This window comes from Ranitomeya variabilis, chromosome 3 (genome assembly GCF_051348905.1).
Source record: "Ranitomeya variabilis isolate aRanVar5 chromosome 3, aRanVar5.hap1, whole genome shotgun sequence".
Classification (NCBI taxonomy): domain Eukaryota; kingdom Metazoa; phylum Chordata; class Amphibia; order Anura; family Dendrobatidae; genus Ranitomeya; species Ranitomeya variabilis.
In genome coordinates, this window is record NC_135234.1 from 298,769,586 (window position 1) to 298,784,295 (window position 14,710).

At 48.8% G+C, this 14,710-nt stretch overlaps 1 protein-coding gene and 1 long non-coding RNA gene across 22 annotated transcripts in view; one reads left to right on the plus strand and one right to left on the minus strand.

Annotated features, from left to right (window-relative positions):
• Nucleotides 1-267, minus strand: part of PUM1 (pumilio RNA binding family member 1) — a 401,680-nt gene extending 401,413 nt beyond the window's left edge. For 7 of the 21 annotated variants that reach the window (XM_077295579.1, XM_077295569.1, XM_077295567.1 and 4 more), the window contains exon 1: nt 140-264. The gene's annotated coding sequence lies outside the window, so the exon portion shown is untranslated. Of the gene's footprint in view, nt 1-139 lie in introns of all 21 variants that reach the window. The other 14 variants (XM_077295572.1, XM_077295571.1, XM_077295570.1 and 11 more) reach the window with 9 other exon arrangements.
• Nucleotides 268-393: 126 nt separating this feature from the next.
• Nucleotides 394-14,710, plus strand: part of LOC143815872 (uncharacterized) — a 400,109-nt gene continuing 385,792 nt past the window's right edge. The window contains exon 1 of the long non-coding RNA XR_013223830.1: nt 394-517. This is a non-coding gene — a long non-coding RNA (uncharacterized LOC143815872). The remainder of the gene's footprint in view (nt 518-14,710) is intronic.

Sequence of the window (14,710 nt, forward strand, 5' to 3'; positions counted from 1 at the left end):
GGAGGACCCACTAGCGGAGACGGCCCCTTTTCAAACACCCGTCTCCCCTTCCGGAGCTGGAGACGTCCACAATATCGTCGCGTGGAGAAAGCTGGGAATTCCCGGCACCTTATGGAGCTAACGTAGGCGCAATACTCACGGGCAGAGCGGGAGGATGGAGTCGGATTGTGTCAGCGTTTCTCTCAGCCCCCGGAGCCGTCTCCCTGCCGCTGCCTATTACTCCGACAACATGGCGGCGCACTGGGGGCACTCGGAGCCGCCTCGGAGCATCATGGGAGGAGGAGGGAGAACTGGGAGCTGTGTTACCTAGGCAACCCCGCTGCCTGCTGGGAAAGCCTTTGCGAATGATTCCTTACTGCACGGCATGTCTGTACAGTGCTCCTGTCTCACACACGTCGCCATAGGGTGCGCTGCGATGGCTGTGCCGGCTGTGGTCCCTCAGTACTAGGATTACGTTTATGTGGCAGTGCTTTCTGTAGGCATCACTTAGATTTCTGCACCAGTGTACTATAAGAAGGTAAATATGAATTCCAAGTCGCCTGTTCCAAAGAACTTGCGCTCGTCTGCCCCCTCTGCGCTTACGCTTGTCCGCCCTTACGCTCGTCCGCACCCTCTGCGCTCGCGCTCGTCCGCACCCTCTGCGCTCGCGCTCGTCCGCACCCTCTGCGCTCGTCCGCACCCTCTGCGCTCGGGCTCGTCCGCACCCTCTGCGCTCGCTCGCATCCTCTGCGCTCGCGCTCGTCCGCACCCTCTGCGCTCGCGCTCGTCCGCACCCTCTGCGCTCACGCTCGTCCGCACCCTCTGCACTCACGCTCGTCCGCTCCCTCTGCGCTCACGCTCGTCCGCACCCTCTGCGCTCGCGCTCGTCCGCACCCTCTGCGCTCGCGCTCGTCCGCACCCTCTGCGCTCGCCCGCACCCTCTGCGCTCGGGCTCGTCCGCACCCTCTGCGCTCGCTCGCATCCTCTGCGCTCGCGCTCGTCCGCACCCTCTGCGCTCGCGCTCGTCCGCACCCTCTGCGCTCACGCTCGTCCGCACCCTCTGCACTCACGCTCGTCCGCTCCCTCTGCGCTCACGCCCGTCCGCTCCCTCTGCGCTCACGCCCGTCCGCTCCCTCTGCGTTTACGCCCGTCCGCTCCCTCTGCGTTTACGCCCGTCCGCTCCCTCTGCGCTTACGCTAATCCGCACCCTCTGCGCTTACGTTCGTCTGCACCGTCTGTGCTTACGTTCGTCCGCTCCCTCTTTGCGGCTTACGCTCGTCCGCTCCCTCTTTGCGGCTTACCCTCGTCTGCTCCCTCTTTGCGGCTTACGCTCGTCCGCTCCCTCTTTGCCACTTAGGCCAGGTTCACACTTGTTTTTGGCTGGTGTGCGTACTTCCTCCCATAAGCTTCGCCTATGCTCTGCCTACTTCCACATGCGTCCTGTGTACCCATCTTTAACATTGGGTACGCAGGGGCATGCGTTGTATGCGGATGCGTCCACATACGGCGTTTTGACGTGCCCGCCGAACGCAGCATGTTGCATTTTCTTGCGGTCGGCGGGCACGTCAAAACGCCGCATGCGGACGCATCCGCATACAACGCATGTCCTGCGTACCCAATGTTAAAGGTAGGTACGCAGGATGCATGCGGAAGTAGGCGGAGCTTAAGGGAGGAAGTACGCAGCCATACGCAGACCAGCCAAACGCAAGTGTGAACTTTAGACCTCTGTGAGGAAACCCCTAACTTCGCCTCTGAATTATGATCAGTAATAAAATCAGAGGTAGGACAGCATTTAAATCCCTTAAAGGAGAAAGGGTTAAGGAAAAAACACCCATACCCTATTCACACTCCGATTCCTCTAGTTCTGATTTCGGAGACTCAGACGGGATTCCTCCTCCTCTTCCTCAGATAATGAGAGCGGAGGTCGCCACTGGTTTCCTTTAGATGAAGTCGATGCGCTTGTGAAAGCAGTAAGATCGACCATGGGCGTCCTAGATCCCCAGGCTGACAAGACAGTACAGTGTTGTGATTTTGCTTTTTGCTCCCTCTAGTGGTCATTAGTGAATTGACTCTGGAGCGTCTGTCTTTTTCTTTATCCTCACCTGGGCCGTTAGTTCTGGGGCGTTGCTATATAAGCGCCTTGGACCTTCAGTTCAATGCCTGGCATCGTTGAAATCAGAGCTAATCTGTTGTGCTCTTGTCCTTTGATCCTGGTTCCTGTATTTCAAGCTAAGTCTTCTTCCTTGATTTTTGCTTTTGTTTTGTTTTGTATTTTTGTCCAGCTTGTTCCTATCTGTATCCTGACCTTTGCTGGAAGCTCTAGGGGGCTGGGGTTCTCCCCCCGGACCGTTAGACGGTTCGGGGGTTCTTGAATCTCCAGCGTGGATTTTTATAAGGTTTTTGTTGACCAGATAAGTTATCTTGCTTTATTCTGCTATTAGTAAGCTGGCCTCTCTTTGCTGAACCTGGTTCATTTCTGTGTTTGTCATTTCCTCTTACCTCACCGTTATTATTTGTGGGGGGCTTGTATCTTGCTTTGGGGTCCCTTTCTCTGGAGGCAAGAGAGGTCTTTGTTTTCTTCTCCTAGGGGTAGTTAGATTCTCCGGCTGGCGCGAGTCATCTAGCGATCACCATAGGCATGATCCCCGGCTACTTCTAGTGTTGGCGTTAGGAGTAGCTATTTGGTCAACCCAGTTACCACAGCCCTATGAGCAGGATTTTTGTATTTCGCAGACTTACACGTTCCTCTGAGACCCTGTCCACTGGGGTCATAACAGTATGCCAGGCCAGTATTAAATGTTTAATGCATTGCAGAAGTGGGATTATAAGAAAGAAAATTTTGAGTTTTTTTTTTCTTTTCCCCTTTACCTCAGAGTGGCTTAAGCTTGCTGCAGACATGAATGTCCAGACCTTGATTACAAGTGTGGACCAGCTTGCCCCTCGTGTGCAGAGTATACAAGATTATGTTACCAGAAATCCTAGGTCTGAACCCAAGATTCCGATTCCTGAACTGTTTTCAGGAGACCGATTTAAGTTTAGGAATTTCAGGAATAATTGTAAATTGTTTTTGTCCCTGAAACCTTGTTCGTCTGGAGACTCTGCTCAACAAGTAAAAATTGTTATTTCATTCTTACGGGGCGACCCTCAAGATTGGGCTTTTTCGTTGGCGCCAGGAGATCCGGCATTGGCCGATATTGATGCGTTTTTTCTGGCGCTCGGTTTACTTTATGAGGAACCCAATCTTGAGATTCAGGCAGAGAAAGCCTTGCTGGCTATGTCTCAGGGCCAGGACGAGGCTGAGGTGTATTGCCAAAAATTTCGGAAATGGTCCGTGCTGACACATTGGAACGAGTGTGCACTGGCCGCTAATTTTAGAAATGGCCTTTCTGAGGCCATTAAGAATGTTATGGTGGGTTTTCCCATTCCCACAGGTCTGAATGATACCATGTCCCTGGCTATTCAAATTGACCGGCGGTTGCGGGAGCGCAAAACCGCAAATTCCCTCATGTTGTTGTCTGAACAGACACCTGATGTGATGCAATGTGATAGAAAAACCGCAAATTCCCTCATGGTGTTGTCTGAACGGACACCTGATTTGATGCAATGTGATAGAATCCTGACTAGAAATGAGAGGAAAATTCATAGACGCCGGAATGGCTTGTGCTACTACTGTGGTGATTCTACACATGTTATCTCAGCATGCTCTAAACGTATAGCTAAGGTTGTTAGTCCTGTCACCGTTGGTAATTTGCATCCTAAGTTTATTCTATCTGTAACTTTGATTTGCTCATTGTCATCTTATCCTGTCATGGCGTTTGTAGATTCAGGTGCTGCCCTGAGTCTTATGGATCTTTCATTTGCTAAGCGCTGTGGTTTTATTCTTGAACCATTGGAAAATCCTATCCCTCTTAGGGGGATTGATGCTACGCCATTGGCAGAAAATAAGCCGCAGTATTGGACACAGGTTACCATGTGCATGACTCCTGAACACCGCGAGGTGATACGTTTTCTCGTTCTACATAAAATGCATGATTTGGTTGTTTTGGGGCTGCCATGGTTACAGACCCATAATCCAGTCCTTGACTGGAAGGCTATGTCAGTGTCTAGTTGGGGCTGTCTTGGTATTCATGAGGATTCCCTGCCTGTGTCTATTGCTTCTTCTACGCCTTCGGAAGTTCCGGAGTATTTGTCTGATTATCAGGATGTCTTTAGCGAGTCCAGGTCCAGTGCATTGCCTCCTCATAGGGAATGTGACTGTGCAATAGATTTGATTCCAGGCAGTAAGTTTCCTAAGGGGAGACTGTTTAATCTGTCGGTACCTGAACATACCGCTATGCGTTCATATATCAAGGAGTCTCTGGAGAAAGGACACATCCGTCCGTCTTCTTCCCCTCTTGGTGCGGGATTCTTTTTTGTGGCTAAAAAGGACGGATCTTTGAGGCCTTGTATTGACTATCGGCTTTTAAATAAGATCACTGTCAAATTTCAGTATCCTTTGCCTCTGTTGTCTGACTTGTTTGCCCGGATTAAAGGTGCCAAGTGGTTCACCAAGATAGACCTTCGTGGTGCGTACAACCTTGTGCGCATTAAGCAAGGGGATGAATGGAAAACCGCATTCAATACGCCCGAAGGTCATTTTGAGTACTTGGTGATGCCTTTTGGGCTCTCTAATGCCCCTTCAGTTTTTCAGTCCTTTATGCATGACATTTTCCGGAACTATCTGGATAGATTTTTGATCGTTTATCTGGATGATATTCTGTTTTTTTCTGATAATTGGGACTCGCATGTGGAGCAGGTCAGGATGGTCTTTAAAATTTTGCGTGAAAATTCTTTGTTTGTCAAGGGCTCAAAGTGTCTTTTTGGTGTACAGAAGGTTCCCTTTTTGGGGTTCATTTTTTCCCCTTCTGCTGTGGAGATGGACCCAGTCAAGGTCCGAGCTATTCTTGATTGGATTCAGCCCTCGTCAGTTAAGAGTCTTCAGAAGTTCTTGGGTTTCGCTAACTTCTACCGTCGTTTTATCGCTAACTTTTCTAGCATTGTGAAACCTCTGACGGATATGACCAAGAAGGGCTCCGATGTGGTTAATTGGGCTCCTGCCGCCGTGGAGGCCTTCCAGGAGTTGAAACGTCGGTTTACTTCGGCGCCTGTTTTGTGCCAGCCTGATGTCTCGCTTCCCTTTCAAGTTGAGGTGGATGCTTCAGAGATTGGAGCAGGGGCCGTTTTGTCGCAGAGAGGCCCTGGTTGCTCTGTTATGAGACCTTGCGCCTTTTTCTCTAGGAAGTTTTCACCTGCGGAGCGAAATTATGATGTGGGCAATCGGGAGTTGTTGGCCATGAAATGGGCATTTGAGGAGTGGCGTCATTGGCTCGAGGGTGCTAAGCATCGTGTGGTGGTCTTGACTGATCACAAAAATCTGATGTATCTCGAGTCTGCTAAACGCCTGAATCCTAGACAGGCCCGCTGGTCATTGTTTTTCTCCCGTTTTGACTTTGTTGTCTCGTATTTACCAGGTTCAAAGAATGTGAAGGCCGATGCTCTTTCCAGGAGCTTTGTGCCTGATGCTCCTGGAGTCGCTGAACCTGTTGGTATTCTTAAGGATGGTATTATCTTGTCAGCTATTTCTCCAGATCTGCGACGTGTGTTGCAGAGATTTCAGGCTGATAGGCCTGATTCTTGTCCACCTGACAGACTGTTTGTGCCTGATAAGTGGACCAGCAGAGTCATTTCCGAGGTTCATTCCTCGGTGTTGGCAGGTCACCCAGGAATTTTTGGCACCAGAGATCTGGTGGCCAGATCCTTTTGGTGGCCTTCCTTGTCTAGGGATGTGCGGTCATTTGTACAGTCCTGTGGGACTTGTGCTCGAGCTAAGCCTTGCTGTTCTCGTGCCAGCGGGTTGCTCTTGCCCTTGCCTGTCCCTAAGAGACCTTGGACACATATCTCCATGGATTTCATTTCTGATCTTCCGGTGTCTCAAGGCATGTCTGTTATCTGGGTTATATGTGATCGCTTCTCCAAGATGGTCCATTTGGTTCCTTTGCCTAAGCTGCCTTCCTCCTCCGATCTGGTTCCTGTGTTTTTCCAGAACGTGGTTCGTTTGCACGGCATCCCTGAGAATATTGTGTCAGACAGAGGATCCCAGTTCGTTTCCAGATTCTGGCGATCCTTTTGTAGTAGGATGGGCATTGACTTGTCGTTTTCGTCTGCTTTCCATCCTCAGACTAATGGACAGACGGAGCGAACTAATCAGACTTTGGAGGCTTATCTGAGGTGTTTTGTCTCTGCTGATCAGGACGATTGGGTGACCTTCTTGCCATTAGCTGAGTTTGCCCTTAATAATCGGGCTAGTTCCGCCACCTTGGTTTCGCCGTTTTTCTGCAACTCTGGTTTCCACCCTCGTTTTTCTTCGGGTCATGTGGAACCTTCTGACTGCCCTGGGGTGGATTCTGTGGTGGATAGGTTGCAGCGGATCTGGAATCTTGTGGTGGACAACTTGAAGTTGTCACAGGAGAGGGCTCAGCGCTTTGCCAACCGCCGCCGCGGTGTGGGTCCCCGACTACGTGTTGGGGATTTGGTGTGGCTTTCTTCCCGCTTTGTTCCTATGAAGGTTTCCTCTCCCAAATTTAAACCTCGTTTTATTGGTCCTTACAAGATATTGGAAATTCTTAATCCTGTGTCCTTTCGCCTGGATCTTCCTGTGTCGTTTGCTATCCACAACGTATTTCATAGGTCCTTGTTGCGGCGGTACGTTGTGCCTGTGGTTCCCTCTGCTGAGCCTCCTGCTCCGGTGTTGGTTGAGGGCGAGTTGGAGTACGTGGTGGAGAAGATCTTGGATTCTCGTCTCTCCAGGCGGAGGCTTCAGTACCTGGTCAAGTGGAAGGGCTATGGTCAGGAAGATAATTCCTGGGTGGTCGCCTCTGATGTTCATGCGGCCGATTTAGTTCGTGCCTTTCACGCCGCTCATCCTGATTGCCCTGGTGGTCGTGGTGAGGGTTCGGTGACCCCTCACTAAGGGGGGGGTACTGTTGTGATTTTGCTTTTTGCTCCCTCTAGTGGTCATTAGTGAATTGACTCTGGAGCGTCTGTCTTTTTCTTTATCCTCACCTGGGCCGTTAGTTCTGGGGCGTTGCTATATAAGCGCCTTGGACCTTCAGTTCAATGCCTGGCATCGTTGAAATCAGAGCTAATCTGTTGTGCTCTTGTCCTTTGATCCTGGTTCCTGTATTTCAAGCTAAGTCTTCTTCCTTGATTTTTGCTTTTGTTTTGTATTTTTGTCCAGCTTGTTCCTATCTGTATCCTGACCTTTGCTGGAAGCTCTAGGGGGCTGGGGTTCTCCCCCCGGACCGTTAGACGGTTCGGGGGTTCTTGAATCTCCAGCGTGGATTTTTATAGGGTTTTTGTTGACCAGATAAGTTATCTTGCTTTATTCTGCTATTAGTAAGCTGGCCTCTCTTTGCTGAACCTGGTTCATTTCTGTGTTTGTCATTTCCTCTTACCTCACCGTTATTATTTGTGGGGGGCTTGTATCTTGCTTTGGGGTCCCTTTCTCTGGAGGCAAGAGAGGTCTTTGTTTTCTTCTCCTAGGGGTAGTTAGATTCTCCGGCTGGCGCGAGTCATCTAGCGATCACCGTAGGCATGATCCCCGGCTACTTCTAGTGTTGGCGTTAGGAGTAGCTATTTGGTCAACCCAGTTACCACAGCCCTATGAGCAGGATTTTTGTATTTCGCAGACTTACACGTTCCTCTGAGACCCTGTCCACTGGGGTCATAACAGTACAGGACATAATTTTTGGAGGATTAGGTCAAAAAAAGCGCAGGGTAGTTCCTATTAATGAAAACATCTAAGCCTTAATTAAAAGGTAGTGGGAAAAGCCAGAGAGAAAAAACTTGTCAGTACCATCCCTTAAACGGAAATATCCCTTCGAGGAAGATGCTTCGACTTTATGGGATAAGGCCCCTAAACTTGATGTGGCAGTAGCCAAGGCCTCAAAAAAATTTGCCTTACCCTTTGAGGATGATGGCAAAAGGAGAGATAGGGGCTTCCTTTTCGGTAATTCCCCAAGAGATAAAAAGACCACTAAGTGACACCTCCCCCAGGGTGGGAGGGAGGTTAACCACCAAAATATACAGCAAAACCTGGAAAAAGTTTCTGTCCACCTCTGGGGTGAAATTGCAAGATGGGGTCCAAATTCCTAAGGTGTTAGAATTTCTACAAAAAGGTTTAGACCTGGGCCTCTCAGTAAGCACCCTGAAAGTGCAAATAGCGGCCTTGGGGGCATTATACAGTGAAAACATAGCTGCTAATCCATGGGTAACACAGTTTATCAAAGCTGCTATAAGATCAAAACCCATAAACATAAAAAGACTACTGTAACGGGGTCTACCAAGCTGGGGTACCTCTTTCAGTACCACCCCGTGTTTCAAGAGGTCCACTTTGCTTTGGCTGGAGTCTGAATGAAGGACGCTGGCTGGAATTCCTTGATTACATGAGAGCATATAAAAGCTGACTGCTTCTCCACGTATTTCCAGTCTCACTACACTTTATTCACAGGACACAAAATATATTACACAGATACAGAGGGAAGGCCAATAGAAAAGCAGCAGGCCAGACATACATTACAATAGCCGCAGGGGGCCAGAGCCTGCCGATATTTACTGTGGGAATTACAAAGGTGGGGGAAGGACAGAAGGGAGATATCTTGTCCCCTCTGCCCAGGGGCGCAGCCTGTGGGCTGATGCATCTCACATGGAACCTATTATTCATACATATAACTGCACAACATATTCTGGGTGCGGAGTGGTTCCGTAACACGGCTCCCCTTTTCAGCGACGCGATCGGCATACACAGTCTGATCCTTAACGGATCGGTTTGGGGATGACCGAAGTTTATGGGGTTGGTACAAGTTCCGTTTGTCGACTTAGTCCATCGGCATTACGGATTTGATAGCAGCCATCATGGAACACGACAGTGCAGCGCCCCCCAATGTGAACGTGGAGGAGACTGAATTCCAGAGGGAGGTAAAGAACAGACTGGCGTTCTATGGCCCAAATCCTGCAGTAGAGATCATACGAGAGGTGATGGCTGATGTGCGTACTGACCTGAAGGAAAAGATGGCCGAACGGACCAGGATAGAGCTAACCAAGATGGAGATGGCAGAGCGGACCAAAGTGGAGCTAGCCAAGATGGAGATGGCAGAGCGGAGAGAGGAGAGTCAGCGAACAGGGGGAGCTCTGGCCTCCGCCCAGGTACCTTCAACAGTAAGCCACAAAAAGATCCAGTATAATGCCTTCCGACAGTTGGGGGAGGCAGAGGAAGACATTGATGGCTTTCTGCAGGACTTTGAGCAGCAGTGTGCCCTTCATCAAGTGAAGCCAGAGGAACGGGTTCAGATTCTGGCCAGCAAGCTGACAGGCCGGGCAGCGGACGCCTATCGCACGGTACCTGATGAAGACTGCATGGACCACGGCTCATACCACTGAACGCCCGCTCTATCTCCCCATGGGCAATACACTACACAGACAACACAGGGTTAAGGTAAAACAGTGTGGTAATACTTTATTAAACCACAACACACAATAGCAAACAGAACAATCTCACCATGGCTGGAATTGTTTTGTTGCTGGCGATTAACCCTCGGGCTTCCACCAGATCTTTTAATGTAGTCCTCTTTAACTTCTGGTAGTTGTTTTCCATTCATTCCTTTCCTCCTGTAGAAGGGGTATCACATCCCACTGCTGCCACCAGTGTAACGAGGTCTACCAAGCTGGGGTACCTCTTTCAGTACCACCCCGTGTTTCAGGAGGTCCACTTTGCTTTGGCTGGAGTCTGAATGAAGGACGCTGGCTGGAATTCCTTGATTACATGAGAGCATATAAAAGCTGACTGCTTCTCCACGTATTTCCAGTCTCACTACACTATATTCACAGGACACAAAATATATTACACAGATACAGAGGGCAGGCCAATAGAAAAGCAGCAGGCCAGACATACATTACAATAGCCGCAGGGGGCCGGAGCCTGCCGATATTTACTGTGGGAATTACAAAGGTGGGGGAAGGACAGAAGGGAAATATCTTGTCCCCTCTGCCCAGGGGCGCAGCCTGTGGGCTAATGCATCTCACATGGAACCTGTTATTCATACATATAACTACACAACATATTCAGGTTGCGGAGTGGTTCCATAACACGTAACAACTACCAACTTGGGACTTAAACCTAGTCTTGTCAGCTCTAACAGAATCCCCGTTTGAGCCTATAGATTCATTATCCCTTAAAACTTTATCACTTAAAACGGCCCTTCTAACAGCCTTAACATCTGCCCGTAGAATAAGTGATCTCCAGGCCCTATCCGCAAAACCTCCCTTTACACAAATCGTGGATGATAGGCAGGGTCTGTTCTCAGGATAACCCTATCTACCCAAGGTTGCGTCCAAATTTCATAGGTCCCAGGAGATAATCCTTCCTTCCTTCTGCCCAAATCCAAAAAATAAGAAAGAGGAAAAATTCCACACACTAGATGTGAGGAGGTGTCTAGCTCAATACTTAGAATCTACCCAGCGGCATAGGAAGGAAGGGTCTCTCTTTGTCTTTTTCCAGGGACCCAGGAAAGGACTCAAAGCCTCCAAGGGCACTATAGCACACTGGATAACAGATGCGATAGCCTTGGCGTACTCGTCCACAGGAAACATAGTTCCCGAGCGGCTGAAAGCGCACTCTACAAGAGCTATGGTGACCTCCTGGGCCGAAAGGTCGGAGATATCAATAGACCAAATCTGTAAGGCGGCCACCTGGTCATCACCTTCAACCTTTTTTAGACACTACCGTTTAGATCTAGCCTCTTCATCTGACTTAACCTTCAGAAGAAGGGTTCTGCAGGCTGTGGTCCTTCCCTAAGCAATAATCTCTGCAATTCTCTCTGGTAGTGCTGTCATGGACGACTGAGAAAAGCATAGTTACTTACCGATAACGGTATTTCTCAGAGCCCATGACAGCACCTGTTTATTCCCCCCCTCATCACGTGTGCGGTGAGCACTTTTATTTAAATGAAGTGTGTTTTCTAATATAGACACGGTGTATACCTGATAAGTAATATATTAAAAGTGTATATTTTTCTTGTTGTCACTAACCTGGAGGACCTCCGATGCTCTATAAACCAAACTGATGCAGGGGAGAGGTACCACCCTTTTATCCTATAGGTTTCCTGTCCCTGAAGGGCGGATCCCCTCTCTTTGGTAGTGCTGTCATGGGCTCTGAGAAATACCGTTATCGGTAAGTAACTATGCTTTTTTGTAAGATAAAGCATTTCTCTGCCTGTTTTTAAAAAATGTTTTACGTCAAAGAAAGACTCAGATGTGATCCCCTGCTGTAATGTCTGTATCCTCTTTTGCTCTCTTCCCTGCCCAGGAGCTGTGGTATGATCAGACCATGTTCCTCAGGGTCAGACACAGCCATTGCACAGTACACAGCACCGCCATCAGGGCATTACTGGTTTATGGGGCCCGGTGAGGAGGGGGCCCTGTCCTCCTCACTAGTCCAGGCCCCAGAGACAGGATTCAGCCATTCGCTAAGAACTGAACTTGCATTTTGATGCGCTTTCATTTGCGAACTATTGCTGTGCAGGATTGCTTTCTGCACTGTAATAACCGCCAGCCAATCAGAGGCTGGCAGCTGACGTCAACACGTATGTCATTGGTGTGTAACGTCACTGTCATGCACCAGCCCATCTGCACCTCAAATGGTTGAGGAAGAGGATGTCGCTGGACCCTGGCCTGGTAAGGAGAAACGTTTTTTATTATTTTGTACTGAAAACCACAACATGGGGGGAGGGGGCAGGATGAGATGACATATATGGAGTCAGGATGAAGACACTTGGGGCCAGGATGAGAAGGCGTACAGGTGCTTCTCACAAAATTAGAATATCATCAAAAAGCTAATTTATTTCATTACAATTATCTATTTCAAGTGTTTATTTCTGTTAATGTTAACTGAATTCCAGCTTGTGTCCTGCAAATGTTATCCATCTTAGCTGCATATATAATGGCATTTAGTTATTTCAACTTTCTATGCTTGTCCCCTTATGCTATGAGGTCAAGTAACTTTTCAAAGTGGTATATGATCCATGTAGGCCTGGACACTTGTTTATCTGTTCACTACATTTATTGTGTCCTGCTGCCTCAACTTAGTTTGATTGCTAGCGAGGTAATATTGTGAGAGATCTTAGCGCTAGTCTCCTATATATTTAGACATAGCCTGGGGAGGCATTTATGCAGGGGTTAGCATTTATGCACATTTAATCTAAGAACATTTTATCAAAGTACTGGCAGTCATACCATGGCAGTTAGACAGGCCAGGAGACAGGTAAGACAATTAAATAAATCTAATCCCTGTACATTTGGAACACAGCAAATATTCACCATAGGCATTTGTATATTCTATATCCTGGCTGCTGCATTCACTCACATTCATCTCCCTTGCATTAACGCTTTACACTCCATCCATATCGGCCCCTCTGTCCTTTCCTCTCCTATGTATAGCACTTACGCTCTGTTCACATTGCTAAAAAGTGCAGATCCATTCAGTTCCACCATCCAAAACACGAGGTGCTCTCACAAATCGCTTAACCATCTGCTCACTCTTTCTATCCTTCTAGTCGCAGGAGACATCCTTCCCAACCCCGGCCCCCCATGTTATAGCAAGTCAAACCTCCCAACTCCTACACTCAGAAACCCCTCTAACCTTATTAATATTCCCTGCATGCCTTCTGTCTCTTTCAATTGTGCCCTGTGGAATTCTCGCTCAGTGTGTAATAAACTCCCCTTCATCCATGACTTCTTCCTTTCTAATTCTCTTAACCTTCTAGCTCTTACTGAAACCTGGATACAGCAGTCAGACACCACCGCTGCTGCTCTTTCGTATGGTGGAGTACACTTTTCTCATACCCCAAGATCGGACAACAGAGCAGGTGGAGGCGTTGGTCTGCACCTATCAACCAAATGTACCTTCCAATCTATCCCCCAAGTACCCTCACTTGTCTTCCCTTCTTTTGAGGTCCATGCTGCTAAACTCTACATCCCCTTCTCCATGAGAGGTGGTGGTGTATCGTCCTCCGGGCCCCTCTCATTAATTCCTGGATCACTTTGCCACCTGGCTTCCACATTTTCTCTCCTGTGACATCCCCACCCTCATCATGGGTGATTTCAACATCCCCATTGCCTTTCCCCTCTCACCATCTGCTTGTCACCTTTTATCTCTAATCTCTTTCGGCCTCTCACAGCATACTAACTCTACAATGCATGAAGACGGAAACTCCCTCGACTTGGTCTTCTCCCGGCTTTGCTCAGTGGATGATTTCACAAACTCCCTTCTCCCTCTCTCTGACCACAACCTTCTTTCATTCTCTATCAAGAACTGCCATCCCGCTCAGGTCACCCCCACTTTCCACCAGGGCTGTGGAGTCATATGAATTTTATAAATGTTACTCAAATATATACCGTATATACTCGAGTATAAGCCGAGATTTTCAGCCCAAATTTTTGGGCTGAAAGTGCCCCTCTCGGCTTATACTCGAGTCACGGTTGGCGGGTGCGGGGGAGAGGGCGCTGAGGCATACTCACCTAGTCCTGGCGATCCTGACGCTCCCCCTGCCTGTCACACTGTCTTCGGGTGCCGCAGCTCTTCCCCTGTTCAGCGGTCACGTGGGACCGCTCATTAGAGAAATGATTATGGACTCCACTCCCATAGGGGCGGAGCCGCCTATTCATTTCTCTAATCAGCGGTGCCGGTGACCGCTGACAGAGGAAGAGCTGCGGCACCCGGAGACAGTGTGACAGGCAGGGGGAGCGCCAGGATCGGCGGGACTAGGTGAGTATTTTATATTCACCTTTCCACGTTCCACATGCCGGGCGCCGCTCTGTCTTCGCGTCCTCTTGTTCTGACTGTGCAGGTCAGAGGGCGCGATGACGCATATAGTGTGCGCGGCGCCCTCTGCCTGATCAGTCAGTGCGGAGAGACGCCGGGACGGGACGCTGAGGAGCTGCAAGCAAGAGAGGTGAGTATGTTTTTTTTTTTTTTTTTTTTTTTTATTGCAGCAGCAGCACCAGCGTTATATATGGCACAGATTTATGTGGAGTATCTATGGGGCAACGGTGCAGAGCACTATATATGGCACAGATTTATATGGCACATCTATGGGGCAACGGTGCAGAGCATTATATATGGCACATCTATGGGGCAACGGTGCAGAGCATTATATATGGCACAGATTTATGTGGAGTATCTATGGGGCAACAGTGCGGAGCACTATATATGGCACAGATTTATATGGCACATCTATGGGGCAACGGTGCAGAGCATTATATATGGCACAGATTTATGTGGAGTATCTATGGGGCAATGGTGCAGAGCATTATATATGGCACCGATTTATATGGCACATCTATGGGGCAACAGTGCAGAGCATTATATATGGCACCGATTTATATGGCACATCTATGGGGCAACGGTGCAGAGCACTATATATGGCACAGATTTATATGGCACATCTATGGGGCAACGGTGCAGAGCATTCTATATGGCATAGATTTATATGGCACATCTATGGGGCAACGGTGCAGAGCATTATATATGGCACAGACTTATATGGCACATCTATGGGGCAACAATGAACAGTGCAGAGCATATATGGCACAGCTTAATAAGGAGCATCTATGGGGCAATAATGAACAGTGCAGAGCA